We start from the raw sequence: 13,514 nt of genomic DNA on the forward strand, positions 1-13,514 counted from the left end.
GAGAAAATAGAAATTTACACAAAATATCTTGAGAAAAAATTGCACTAAGTCATTAGCAAATATCTGGATTGCACAGGTGGATTGCGCATGTTGATTCACATGTTGAATTATCCATTTTGCAAGTTTGAACTTTGGTTTTGCAACTTGGAGGTGATTCCGCAACTTGGAGATGATTTGCAACTTGATTCGTAGCTTAGAGGCCATTTCGCAACCAAGGGCCATTTTGCAGCTGCGAAATGAGGGGGTGGAGCTGAGAAATCTCACTCGTGTGCCAAAGGGTGGTTTCGTAGCTGCGAAACACCCATCGAAATTTTCGCAGCTCATTTCACTCAACTTTGCGTAGTTGTCTTCAAACAGCCATAACTTCTTCATTTCAAATCTGATTCGCATACCGTTTGAAGAATTGGACTCCTGCCTTCCCGAGCTTTGAAACAAGATATAGTATGCATAATTTGAGCTCTAGAAAGTGCTCAAAAAGTGGCTGACAGTGACTGTCCTCTAGAATTTCATGTTAGATTTCTCTCTTTTTCCTCCTTGCATTCTTGATTTGACTTTGGCAAAGAACTACAAAGCTCCAAAGCTTGAATTCTTCATTTAAATGAGCTTCCATTTGCTTTTCCATGGATTATATAAAGCTCTCCCTCATCTTAGATTGCTTTGGTGATAAAAAAGCTATCAAAAACACCAAAACTTAACACAATTTGATTAGAAATGATTGCAAGGGTCCTTAACATGCCAATTGAGTTAAAAGATAATAACTACTACTCAAAAGTGTTTAAAAGAGTTAATTACAAGCTATAAAATAGCACTTTTTGAGTAGTAATCAGCCATCCTTTCTATTGTTTCTTGGACGGGCACTCAGGGTATTTTCAATTTGAAATTGATGTTGAAGATCAAGAGAAGACCACTTTCACATGTCCATTTGGAACATATGCCTTTTGGTTTATGCAATGCACCTGCAACATTCCAAAGATGTATGCTTAGTATCTTCAGTGATATGGTGGAGCAAATTATGGAGGTTTTCATGGATGATATCACTATATATGGAGGTACATTCGAAGAATGCTTAGTCAATTTGGAAGCAGTTCTTAACATATGCATTGAAAAAGACTTGGTGCTCAACTGGGAGAAATGCCACTTTATGGTACATCAAGGAATTGTCCTTGGCCATATCATCTCCGAGAAAGGCATTGAAGTTGATAAAGCAAAGGTGGAACTTATTGCCAAATTACCATCCCCAACCACTATAAAAGGAGTAAGGCAATTTCTTGGCCATGCAGGGTTCTACAGGAGATTTATAAAAGACTTCTCTAAGCTTTCAAAGCCTCTTTGTGAACTTTTAGCTAAGGATGCTAAGTTTATATGGGAAGAAAGATGTCAAAAGATTTTTGATCAATTGAAGCAATTTTTGACATCCGCTCCAATAGTGAGGGCCCCCAACTGGCAACTACCCTTTGAAGTAATGTGTGATGCCAGTGACTTTGCTACAGGAGCTGTACTTGGCCAAAGAGAAGATGGGAAGCCCTATGTAATCTACTACGTAAGCAAGACATTGAACGAAGCTCAAAGGAACTACACAACTACAGAGAAGGAATTATTAGCTGTGGTGTTTGCCTTAGACAAGTTTCGTGCTTATTTGGTAGGGTCTCTCATCATTGTTTTCACTGACCATTCAGCCTTGAAGTATTTATTGATAAAGCAAGATGAAAAAGCAAGGTTGATTAGATGGATTCTTTTATTACAAGAGTTCAATCTCCAAATCAGAGACAAGAAAGGAGTGGAGAATGTGGTAGCTGACCACCTTTCAAGGTTGGCTATAGCACACAATTCCCATGTCTTACCTATTAATGATGACTTTCCTGAGGAATCACTCATGTTGCTAGAGAAAACTCCTTGGTATGCTCATATTGCTAACTATTTGGTTACTGGTGAAGTTCCAAGTGAATGGAAAGCATAAGACAGGAAGCACTTCTTTGCAAAGATTCATGCTTATTATTGGGAAGAGCCTTTTCTTTTCAAGTATTGTGCAGATTAGATAATAAGGAAGTGTGTTCTTGAAGAAGAGCAACAAGGAATCCTCAGCCATTGCCATGAGAATGCATGTGGAGGCCACTTTGCCTCTCAGAAAAACAGCCATGAAGGTGTTGCAATTAGGGTTTACTTGGCCATCACTTTTCAAAGATGCCCACATCATGTGTAGGAGCTGTGATAGATGCCAAAGGCTCGAGAAGCTAACAAAAAGAAATCAAATGCCCATGAACACCGTCCTAATAATTGATCTCTTTGATGTTTGGGGTATTGACTTCATGGGACCTTTCCCAATGTCTTTTGGTAACTCTTATATCTTGGTGGGGGTGGACTATGTTTCTAAATAGGTTGAGGCAATCCCCTGTAAACACAATGATCACAGGGTGGTTCTCAAGTTTCTTAAGGAGAACATCTTCTCAAGATTTGAGGTGCCCAAGGTCATAATCTGTGATGGAGGTACTCATTTTTGCAACAAACCTTTTGAAACTCTATTAGCCAAGTATGGAGTGAAGCATAAGGTAGCTACACCTTATCACCCTTAAACTTCCAGGCAAGTGGAGCTAGCAAACTGGGAAATTAAGAACATATTGATGAAAGTAGTGATCACGAGCAGAAAAGATTGGTCTATTAAGCTTCATGATTCATTATGGGCATATAGAACAACTTACAAGACTATTCTTGGTATGTCTCCTTATCGCATAGTCTATGGCAAAGCATGCCATCTCCTTATGGAAGTTGAATATAAGGCTTGGTGGGCAATTAAAAATTTAAACATGGACTTGATCAAAGCCGAGGCAAAGAGGTGCTTAGACCTTAATGAGATGAAGGAATTAAGAAATGATGCTTACATCAATTCCAAAGTTGCAAAACAGAGGATGAAGAGGTGGCATGATCAATTAATTTCCAACAAAGAATTTTGAAAAGGACAAAGAGTCTTACTCTATGACTCAAGGCTCCATATCTTTCCTGGGAAGCTCAAGTCAAGGTGGATAGGTCCTTTCATTATTCACCAAGTGCATCTAAATGGAGTGGTGGAATTACTGAATTCCAATGGCACAAAGATCTTTAAAGTCAATGGTCATCGTCTCAAGCCATTCATTGAGCCATTCAAGCAAGAACATGAGGAAATCAACCTCCTTGAGCCATAAAAAGGCTAATCAGAGAAGGGTTAGATGGACTTGGTTTCACCAAAGTCCATATTTTTGTTTAATTGTGTTAATTTATAAGCTTTGTAAATTGTTTTAATTTTAATTTTGGTCTTAAATTGTGTTATTTATATGTAACTTAATCTTTTTGAATGATCAAAATCAGGAGGAATTGCAAGAAAATTGAAAGAAGGAAGCTAGGAATCAAGAGGAGCTCAAAAACAAGGAGAAAGCATGGTCTGCAAAATTTCGCAGCCTAAAAAGGGCCCCTGCGAAAATGGCCCTTAGCTGCGAAATAATTTCGCAGCCCCCAAGCATCCGCTGCGAAATGATTTCGCAGCCTCCTATCCCCCTTTGTGAAAATTTTAGCAGCTGCGAAACACCCTTTTGACACACAAGTGCCATTTCACAACCCCGTACACTCATTTCGCAGGCGAAATGGTTACGAAATCCTCTACGCCTTAAACTCCCAAATTTCGCAGCCGAGACCCCATTTCGCAAGTGGTTTCACAGCTGCGAAACCACCCCTTGGCACACGAGTGCCATTTCGTAGCTCCATACCCTCATTTTGCAGCTGTGAAATGGGATGCGAAAATGTTGCCGAAATGCCTCCCTCTGCGAAATCCACCCCCCGCTGCGAAATTGCCTCCCTGCTGCGAAAATGAAAAGCGTCCCTTGGCATCCTTTTAAATGGTATAAATTCCATTTTTCCTATTATAACTGGTCATTTGAACTTCGAAAAGGTACCAAGAGAGGCCAAGCCAAACCACCCTCCCGTCTACTTCCTCCACCTGAGCAAGCCGCGCGCACCTCTGGCCGTCTTCTCTGACACAACCATGGCTAGAACTCGAGGAGCTAAGTCCTCATCCCCATCAACTCGCCTGAGAATCCTAAGAGACACACATGTCTAAGGCTCCATATCCAAGCCTCCGCGGCCACGAGTTGTCCCACCTCCGATTGAGGACACACCCATCAGTCCTCCGTCCAAGCGTTATAACACAAGGAGGTCACTTACCATGTGTGGACCCCGCATTTCGGCTCAATGCGTTTCCCACTCGATGGCGAGCTCGACTTTGTATTTTGAAAAATTGATCTTTATTGATTATTTGAAAATGACTTGGAGTCGCCACTTATTTTTGTTTTATTTTTAAAAGGGTAAACAAAATAAGAAAGAAAAACCCTAAGTGTGACTCCTTATTTTGGAAAAAGCAATCTGCGAGAAACTAGATCGGGTTCGGGGGTCAGGTTACTTATCGGGAAGGTACGGTAACAACCGTAGCACCCCTCTAAGTCCCTAAAGTCGGGTCTCTACTAATAAAATGAAGCAATCATGGCATCTAATAAGGAAAACGATGAATACCCAAAACTATCATGCACATATGAGAATCGAAATACTCAACAGAGAACGATCGAAGTGAGAGTGGGGCATACCTTGACATCAAACGATCAATGCGCTATCAAGAGGGGTTAGTGAATAAACACAGGATGATTATATATTTATCAAGAACAGAGTAAATCGATCACGCATGACAAATAAATAAATAAATCAACCAATCGATTAGTCATGAAATCACATATGTGGGGCCCCCACCAAAACCCATTTATTTTAGCATGAATTAATTTCGTAAATTCCCTTAATTTTGGAATTACAGAATTTAATTTGTGCTTATTTTAAAACTCATTTAAAACAAAGGAGATGTAAGAAATTGTTGGCCAGAAGGAAAAATGGCGGCAAAGTTTTATTACAAATGAGATTCTTAAGTAATCCTAAAAAAAGAAATCCTAAAGATGGAAATAAAACAAAATGAATAAATAAATAAATGAACGAATTATTTTAAAAAATAGAGTTTGGAAAATTGAAAAGAAAACTGGGATTCGGAAAAATATATGGAAAATGGGAGTTTAGGGCGTAAAAATGAATCTAAGGGTGAGAATTTGGAAAGCAAAAATTATTTGGAGGATAGAAATTTGATGAGTTATTTAATAAAATAATATTTTAACAAAATTATTCGTGAACCATGAATGTGAGGGATCAATTAAGGAAAACAGACTGGGGATTGAAGAATTTGGAAATTTGGCATCATAAAAAGGAAGACAATTGGAGGAATCATATATAACGTGGTTCTCGAGGGAATTAATTTCGGAAATCATGGGAATAAGGAGTGGATGATAACATGTGGCTCTGAGCTCCCTGCTACTGCCACCATAATCATTAAGCTTTGTCAAGGCCTCCTACTTTTTCTTTCGTCTGAAGGTCGCTCTTGAGAGACACACTTCCCAAAATACCCATCAACCACAATCCTGAAAAAGCATCCCCTACGTCTTCTCCCCTTGGACCACCACTGCCCCGAAGGCCCCACTTGTGACTCCACAGATCACAAGATACAAGCACACCAGCGCTGCCGTCATCCCTGGATATGATAATCTGATCGGGTTTTCCTTTGCCTGAACTCGCATAAAAAAAAAAGTCTAGCAAAAGCTCTCTGATTATGCCTTCATCTATGGGTTCTCCTGTAATATGGTCAGGCCGGTGCCGACCCATTATACAAAGACGAAATACCACCAGGTCAGGGCAGTTTTTGGACATGGCTATCACAGCTGCATTTGTCATCCGCTGGCAGAAATACAAAATAGGTTGCAGCTTCCTACAGCCCTCAGAAATTGCTTGCACTTGGACACTTCCTCTATTCGTCATCAAGTTCCCATCATCTGTACTAGTGTCAGGGTCACATGCTGCGCTTTTAATGCACCTGAGAACTCATCAACCTTTAGTGGACTTTGGACTCTTATTTATGGGACGGGTCCTTCATTTCCGATGGCCTAAAAATGAGAGCCATTGCGACACCATCCAATCTGTCGGGAAAGCGGGACCATGCAGCGCTGAAACTCCATTGGCTGAGCGGCCTTGAGAACCCCTTCGAATCCACCAAGGAACACGAATTTCTTTCTAGCTATTAGCTATGGACCAATACTCTAAAAGATCTCGGATCCTTGCGTCAGCCGACTTAGACTCTTCCATCACAAGCTGAGTGATGCAAAACAAGAGTTGCTGATGATGTATTGACGCCCACCAATACCACTATTTGCACACCACAAATATCGCGTTTCGGTCCTTATCGGTATGAATGAAAGAAAACACATGCTCCAAAACCTCTTCCAGAAACGAGTACGCCATTGAAACTTCTTTCTCGGAGTTCCGAATTCGCAAACAAACCCTAAACCGGACTTTTCGAAGTCCCAGATCTGAGATGCCATTAACAAGCTCAGTTGCAGAGAAGAGAGAGAGAGGGGTATGAGAAAATGTGGTGTAGGGATGGGTCCGGTTTGCATGGGGACTTCATGCATGCGGAAATGATGACAATGAACGGGTGGGGGGATGAACGGCATGAGGAGAAGTGGATATAGTGGTTGGGGTGGCCATGCGGAGTTAGAGGGATGAGAGGTGGACTTCGGTCACAAATACGCAAGAAGCATATATTGCGGCATTGCTGGAGTCATTGTTGGAAGTGGTGGTGGTGGTAGTGAGAGAAAAGGTGGTGAGGGAATAGGGGAGATAGTTGACATGGATAGGTATGGGTGGCAGGTATGAAGGTTAGGAAACGGGTATGAAAGTTGATGAATGGTTGTGGAGGATTGTAAGGTGTGAAGGCGGATTATTGATGATGAGCATGATATTGGAGATGAGTAGAGAGTGGTATGTGCAGAAGAGAAGAAATGGGTATCAAAATGTGGAGGCTTAATGATGAAACTGGGTAAGACGAGTTTTGGATGAAGAGCATGGAGAATGGGATGATGTTTGGTAATGTGTTTGTATTGGAGCAAAGGCATGGATGTTTAGAGAGAGAAGTGGGTACATAAAGATTGAAAATGAGATGAGATGAGGTGGCCATGCATGCGTGGTCCATGTGCATGGGAGGCTATGAACTATGGGTATCGCTAGAGGCAATGAGTGTGAAGGAAGGCGGTGAGCTTGAACGTGGGTATGATGCAAGTGAAAGTTTGAGAGGATGAGGGGTGGTAGATGGGTACATGCATGAAGAAGCACAGTTGCTTCTGTTGGCATTGCATCAAGGTCCTCCAATAGGCCTTTGAAGTCTAGCCCAAGTATTTCCGGGTCACAGTAGCGGCAAGCCTTCACAGACAACCCCGCCATGGTGAAAATTTTTGAGTGGTTTCCCCATGTGGGCGCTGGAATATAAATTGTATGCTGGTAGTAATGCCTTGCCAGAAACTCAGCTCCAATTCTCAGTGAATCGGTACCAGACAAACCTTGGACAGCAGCTACTCTATTTTCCTGGATAGCCGGGCTGTCAGCACTAAAATGAGTTTAGTGCTCAATTTATTGAACACCGCCAGTCCAGCCATGGGAAGATACGCTTTGACCCGGGACGGGTCATTAACTAACAGCTGTTCTGCTCGCCTCACTACATTCAAAACAAGGGGTTTTCCTTCCTCTGTTCGATAAACCCTCACACCCAAACTCAACTTGATCAAGCTGGTATCCTGGTTATAAGCAACAATGACCCCAAGAATGGGATCCTCAGGAGCGTGAACGATGTTGGAGAAGACAGGGCCATCTGGGTGTTGAGACTCCATGGCTGCTGTTTGTCAAGAGAATGGGATGCTCTCTGAGCGCTGGGAAACACTAAACAGCTTGGCTAAAACACAAGAGGTCTCTGGTAATTTCCTGCACCCGTTTTATTGCATATGGCATGGTACACCTGGTGTCGATCAAATGGAACATAGGAAGACATGCGTCAAGGACAATCCTCCATGCATCACCTCTTTGCTTAACAATGGCTTTCTCAAAACTATGTCCAAGGCTAGTTCACCCTTCCGACTTTTGCAAGGGTTTCTCATCCAGGTCGCGGTATCTAGACGGATCCAGATTATGTTCACCTTATAAACACGAGAGTCACCTTTGATAATGGTCTACAGCAGAATGCTTCCATAAGGGTTTGCTTCTTGACTTCTCATGCAACTACATCTATGGGGTGGGCTTGGATTCTCCCATAGGCATCTCAGCCCAGGTGACCAAATGCAAAGTGCAACACTCAACATAAAAAAAAAAAAAAAAAAAAACACTTGACAGAAAAATATGAGAAGAACAACACTTGACATAAAAATATGAGAAAAGCAAACAGAGCATGTACACATATACATATAAAGAGAGCCGTTAAGTCTCACCCCGTCCCGCGGATGCAAATGGGAAGGGTATAGGTGGAGCCAAAAAAAAGGAACACAGGTATAGTTTCAAAAAAAAAAAAAATCAAAAGCAATGATGGATCTGCACTCAAAACACCCAAAACAAAAAAACAAGATGCACGGGTGACCTTCATATGTCAAAGGAATCCTCAGATGGTCAGAAACAGAGGAGAGTGGTGCAAAACAGGGGGAACAAAATAGACTAAAAGTAAAAAAAAAAAGCATACCTGGACCAAGAGCCTCCTGCTGAATGGATCTTCTCATCCCTTTCCCGCTTCCTCCTCCCTTTTTTATCTCCTGTTTCTATCTTCCTTGGCAAGCTTCTACTTGCCCCACTGTTCCTCGCATCAGCAGCATGTCGTCTGCCAACCACCAGCATGGTCGCCCAATGTTTTTGCAGCCGATTTTCCGGGTCTGGAGAAAAGCAGGACCCCTCCTCTTGTCTCCAATGTGCTGCCAGCTCCTCTAATGTTATATATTAAAAACTAAAATCTCCCAAATGGGGGTCTACAAATATGCCCCTCTTCGGTTGAGTTCACGAGTGTAAGGAACACGAACACTGAAGTGAAAAGAAAGTGTGAATAGTGAGTGGAATGAAGCGAACTCTACCGAAGAACCAAGGAGACCCCCATAGGAACACTAGTGAAACACGAACTCACTCAAACTAACAGACAAACATGAGCCTAAACCTGAGAGAAAGTGATGTCTCAAAATGTCTCTGAAGCCACACTGAGGACCCAGGCTTTCCCTAAGACGTCTCCAAAAGTGACTCGAAAGACTATATCAAGGATGAGTAATGGTCGAACCACTCTGGAAGTACAGGAAAGAATGTGCCAGAAGGAGACTATCCTAAGCGAACTATATGAAAATGACAAATGCAGGGTGCTCAATAACATGACAGAAATACGTATCGTGAACTCAAAGGACATCGTCATAAACAGTGAGAAGGGAGATATGCAAGGACAATGACGAATAGGCGATAAGCACGGGGTGACAAGGTGAGGAAAGCCGAGGACGAGTGCAAAGTCCTGAAGGTGGGATGTGCAATGCCAGTGAATATCAATGCCAGGAGATGTGACTCTGAGTGACAAGACTGACCCTAAATGCTAAATTGAGAAAATAACAGCTCTGGAAGCCAAACCAAAAAGCTAACTCTAAACGCTAAACTAGAAAATAACAGCTCTGGAAGCCTAAACAAGACGACAGAAATGGCTCTGGAAGCCTAAACAAGATGACAGTAATGGCTTCTAGAGCCTAAACAAGACGACAATAACGGCTCTGGAAGCCTAAACAAGATAACGGTAATGACTCTGAAAGCCTAAACAAGACGACAGAAGTGGCTCTGGAAGCCTAAACGAGATGATAGAAATGGCTCTGGAAGCCTAAACAAGACGACAGTAATGGCTTTGAAAGCCTAAACAAGACGATAATAACGGCTCTGGAAGCCTAAACAAGAGGACAGAAATGGCTCTGGAAGCCTAAACAAGATGACGGAAATGGCTCTGGAAGCCTAAACAAGATGACGGAAATGGCTCTGGAAGCCTAAACAAGGTGACGGAAATGGCTCTGGAAGCCTAAACAAGATGACGGAAATGGCTCTGGAAGCCTAAACAAGATGACGGAAATGGCTCTGGAAGCCTAAACGGGATGACGAAAATGGCTCTGGAAGCCTAAACAAGATGACAGAAATGGCTCTGGAAACCTAAACGGGATGACGAAAATGGCTCTGGAAGCCTAAACAAGATGACAAAAATGGCTTTGGAAGCCTAAACAAGACGACGGTAATGGCTCTGGAAGCCTAAACAGGACGACGGTAATGGCTCTGGGAGCCCAAACAAAACGACGGAAATGGCTCTGGAAGCCTAAACGAGATGACAGAAGTGGCTCTGGAAGCCTAAACAAGACGACAGAAATGGCTCTGGAAGCCTAAACAAGATGACAGTAATGGCTTCTAGAGCCTAAACAAGACGACAATAACGGCTCTGGAAGCCTAAACAAGATAACGGTAATGACTCTGAAAGCCTAAACAAGACGACAGAAGTGGCTCTGGAAGCCTAAACGAGATGATAGAAATGGCTCTGGAAGCCTAAACAAGACGACAGTAATGGCTCTGAAAGCCTAAACAAGACGATAATAACGGCTCTGGAAGCCTAAACAAGAGGACAGAAATGGCTCTGGAAGCCTAAACAAGATGACGGAAATGGCTCTGGAAGCCTAAACAAGATGACGGAAATGGCTCTGGAAGCCTAAACAAGGTGACGGAAATGGCTCTGGAAGCCTAAACAAGATGACAGAAATGGCTCTGGAAGCCTAAACAAGATGACGGAAATGGCTCTGGAAGCCTAAACGGGATGACGAAAATGGCTCTGGAAGCCTAAACAAGATGACAGAAATGGCTCTGGAAACCTAAACGGGATGACGAAAATGGCTCTGGAAGCCTAAACAAGATGACAAAAATGGCTTTGGAAGCCTAAACAAGACGACGGTAATGGCTCTGGAAGCCTAAACAGGACGACGGTAATGGCTCTGGGAGCCCAAACAAAACGACGGAAATGGCTCTGGAAGCCTAAACGAGATGACAGAAGTGGCTCTGGAAGCCTAAACAAGATGAGAGAAATGGCTCTGGAAGCCTAAACAAGGTGATGGTAGGGGGATGCTCTAGGTGATAACTCGTAAAGATCGACAAATGAGTCTGACAACCATGAAATCAAGACGAGACACAATAAACCCAAAGAGAGGGGGGTATGCCCCAGTAGAAAAGCACTGAAGGGGGTATGCCGCTGCAAATCTCAATCCGCTGGAAAAGGCTGAAAGGGACTCTACGAGTCTCGAACGACGCTCCGCTGAGAGCTCATATCGATGAAGAGCTCAGGAATGATGGTCAATGAGGCGAACACAATACATCTCGACTGAGTGATGGAAACTGTAACGGATATGTGAGAGAACGATTGCCTCCAGTGCTAAATGAGGGCAATATGCCCCAGTATGGCATCAGATGTACCCGATTTGTCCTGATGACCCGAGAATAACACCAATGGGACACGTAACAGATCTGATATGTACCCCCTGAAATGATGAGCGGGAAATCCAGGCACCAGAGACAACTTCATCCAGGAATCACGACTATATCAAAGGGTATGAATCTGGCTGAATGACTCAAGAGAGGCTCCTCAGAGTATCCGGACAAAAGTGAAATCAAAACATCGATCTGGCGTGTATCTCATAACCGTGGATGATCATGGTAAACCAGTGGGGATCTCTAAATCTCGATCAAGATGGGGAATATGCCCAGTGTGGCATCGAGGATGTAACATGTCGAAAAATCAGATGAGCTCAAGTCATCCATGCCTGGCTAGATGGCTCTCGATAGGCTCCACTAAGGAATCATCGTGAGGATAGCGAATATATCATCATCTCTGCATACATCTCGCCAAATAAGGATAAGCGCGGCGACTCCTCATGATCTGTAAATCTCATCCGAGCATAAATATGCCCCTGTATGGCATCGAAATGTATGATAGCTCGGAGATCAAATAGCATGGAATCATCTATCTCGAACATGTGACCTCTGCAAAGATCCGTATATCTCATCCGAAACGGAAAATATGCCCCAGTATGGCATCGGGTGCACGATAGGTCCGAAAAAAACAAAGACATGAAATCATCCATCGTCGCACATGTGACCTCCATGAAAGTCCGTAAATCTCATCTGAAACGGAAATATGCCCCAGTATGGGCATCAGATGCACGATAGGTCAGAATCGAGCGACATGAACATCCATCATCGAACATGTAACAATGGTCGTCCGAATCCATAACTGAATCATCCACACATATCCAAGATGTACCTCCAGACGGAGAAGCATGATGGCATCCAAGTGTCGAGAAGTGCAGACCTGGCTGGGTGGGTCTCAGGGGCTTCCGTAAGGTAACGATCATGTCCACGCTCAGTGAGCATCCAGTAAGTGATGATCGTGCAAATCCGTGAGGACCATGAACCTCTAAATGAAAGCGGATATGTCTCAGTGTGGCACCAGAGGTATGATAGGTCAAAATCAGGTGACACCAAATCAATCATCGTCAAACTCGCAATCCTGGTAATCCGAACACAACTGAATCAGACCTGCACATCAAAGAGGTGACTCCCAGAAGAAGAAGCATGACGATATCTAAATATCAACCAAATCTCAATCACCTGTCCAAGTAGAGGCTGCTGAAGACGACATCTGATCCATGGCTCAGGGTGGTCTTAAGACACGGGACGTAACGTAGGCCAAGGTGATAGGGTGATAGAAACGAAGGGAAACTAGGCTCAAATACCCAATGATCAAAACTCATGCCCTCATATATGAAATGCAACATGTATAGTGAACCCCATGAGCCATGGACCTGAGGATGTCTAACGTGAATATGATGTCGATAAGGAGACAAATGAAGCAACATGAACTGATAGTGGCATGTGTAATGATGATGTGAAATGAGTATCAAACCTGAGATGGGTTGCTGTAAGAAGAGAATAGGATGTGAAGGGAATGAGACGAATCACAAGCAATGATAAAAACGACAGCGAAACAATGAATATGTGAAGAAAGGTGGTGATCGACTCAGATCAAACATGAAGTGAAGTCACATCAATAATGAACGTAATGATGGAAAGGACAATGACTCGGAGTCCTTAGGAGAAGGTCACTCATCTCTCTCACAAATAGATATGACGAAGCAATACAAATAACATGGGATCTCAGAGAGCTCACATACGAACTCCCAATAACGAACATACTCGATAAAAATGACTCCCAAACATCAATATACATACTCAATGATAAAAAATAATACACATCTGCGTTTTTTTTTTTTTTTTTTTTTTTTTTTTTTTTTTAATCTAATCTTTTTTTTTTTTTTTTTTTTTTTTTTTTTTTATACATATATACAAACACGCGTACCCCGAACATGAACAAATGAACCCTAAAGATGATATCAATAACAAATGAACACACTCCCAAGTGCTAAGGTAACAAACAAACTCTCTCTGACAAGATGACCTTCTCAAACTAAGGATCTCTAATCCAGTGTCCGCGAGATAGATGGTGGAAATGATGTGACTATCCTCCATGTGATGAACTGAGGAGGCTCACC

At 42.7% G+C, this 13,514-nt stretch overlaps 1 pseudogene; it reads right to left on the bottom strand.

Annotated features, from left to right (window-relative positions):
* Positions 1–6,252: 6,252 nt before the first annotated feature.
* Positions 6,253–7,769, bottom strand: LOC117910036 (annotated as a pseudogene).
* Between the last annotated feature and the right edge of the window lie 5,745 nt (positions 7,770–13,514).

This window comes from Vitis riparia, unplaced genomic scaffold (genome assembly GCF_004353265.1).
Source record: "Vitis riparia cultivar Riparia Gloire de Montpellier isolate 1030 unplaced genomic scaffold, EGFV_Vit.rip_1.0 scaffold544_pilon_pilon, whole genome shotgun sequence".
Lineage (NCBI taxonomy): Eukaryota > Viridiplantae > Streptophyta > Magnoliopsida > Vitales > Vitaceae > Vitis > Vitis riparia.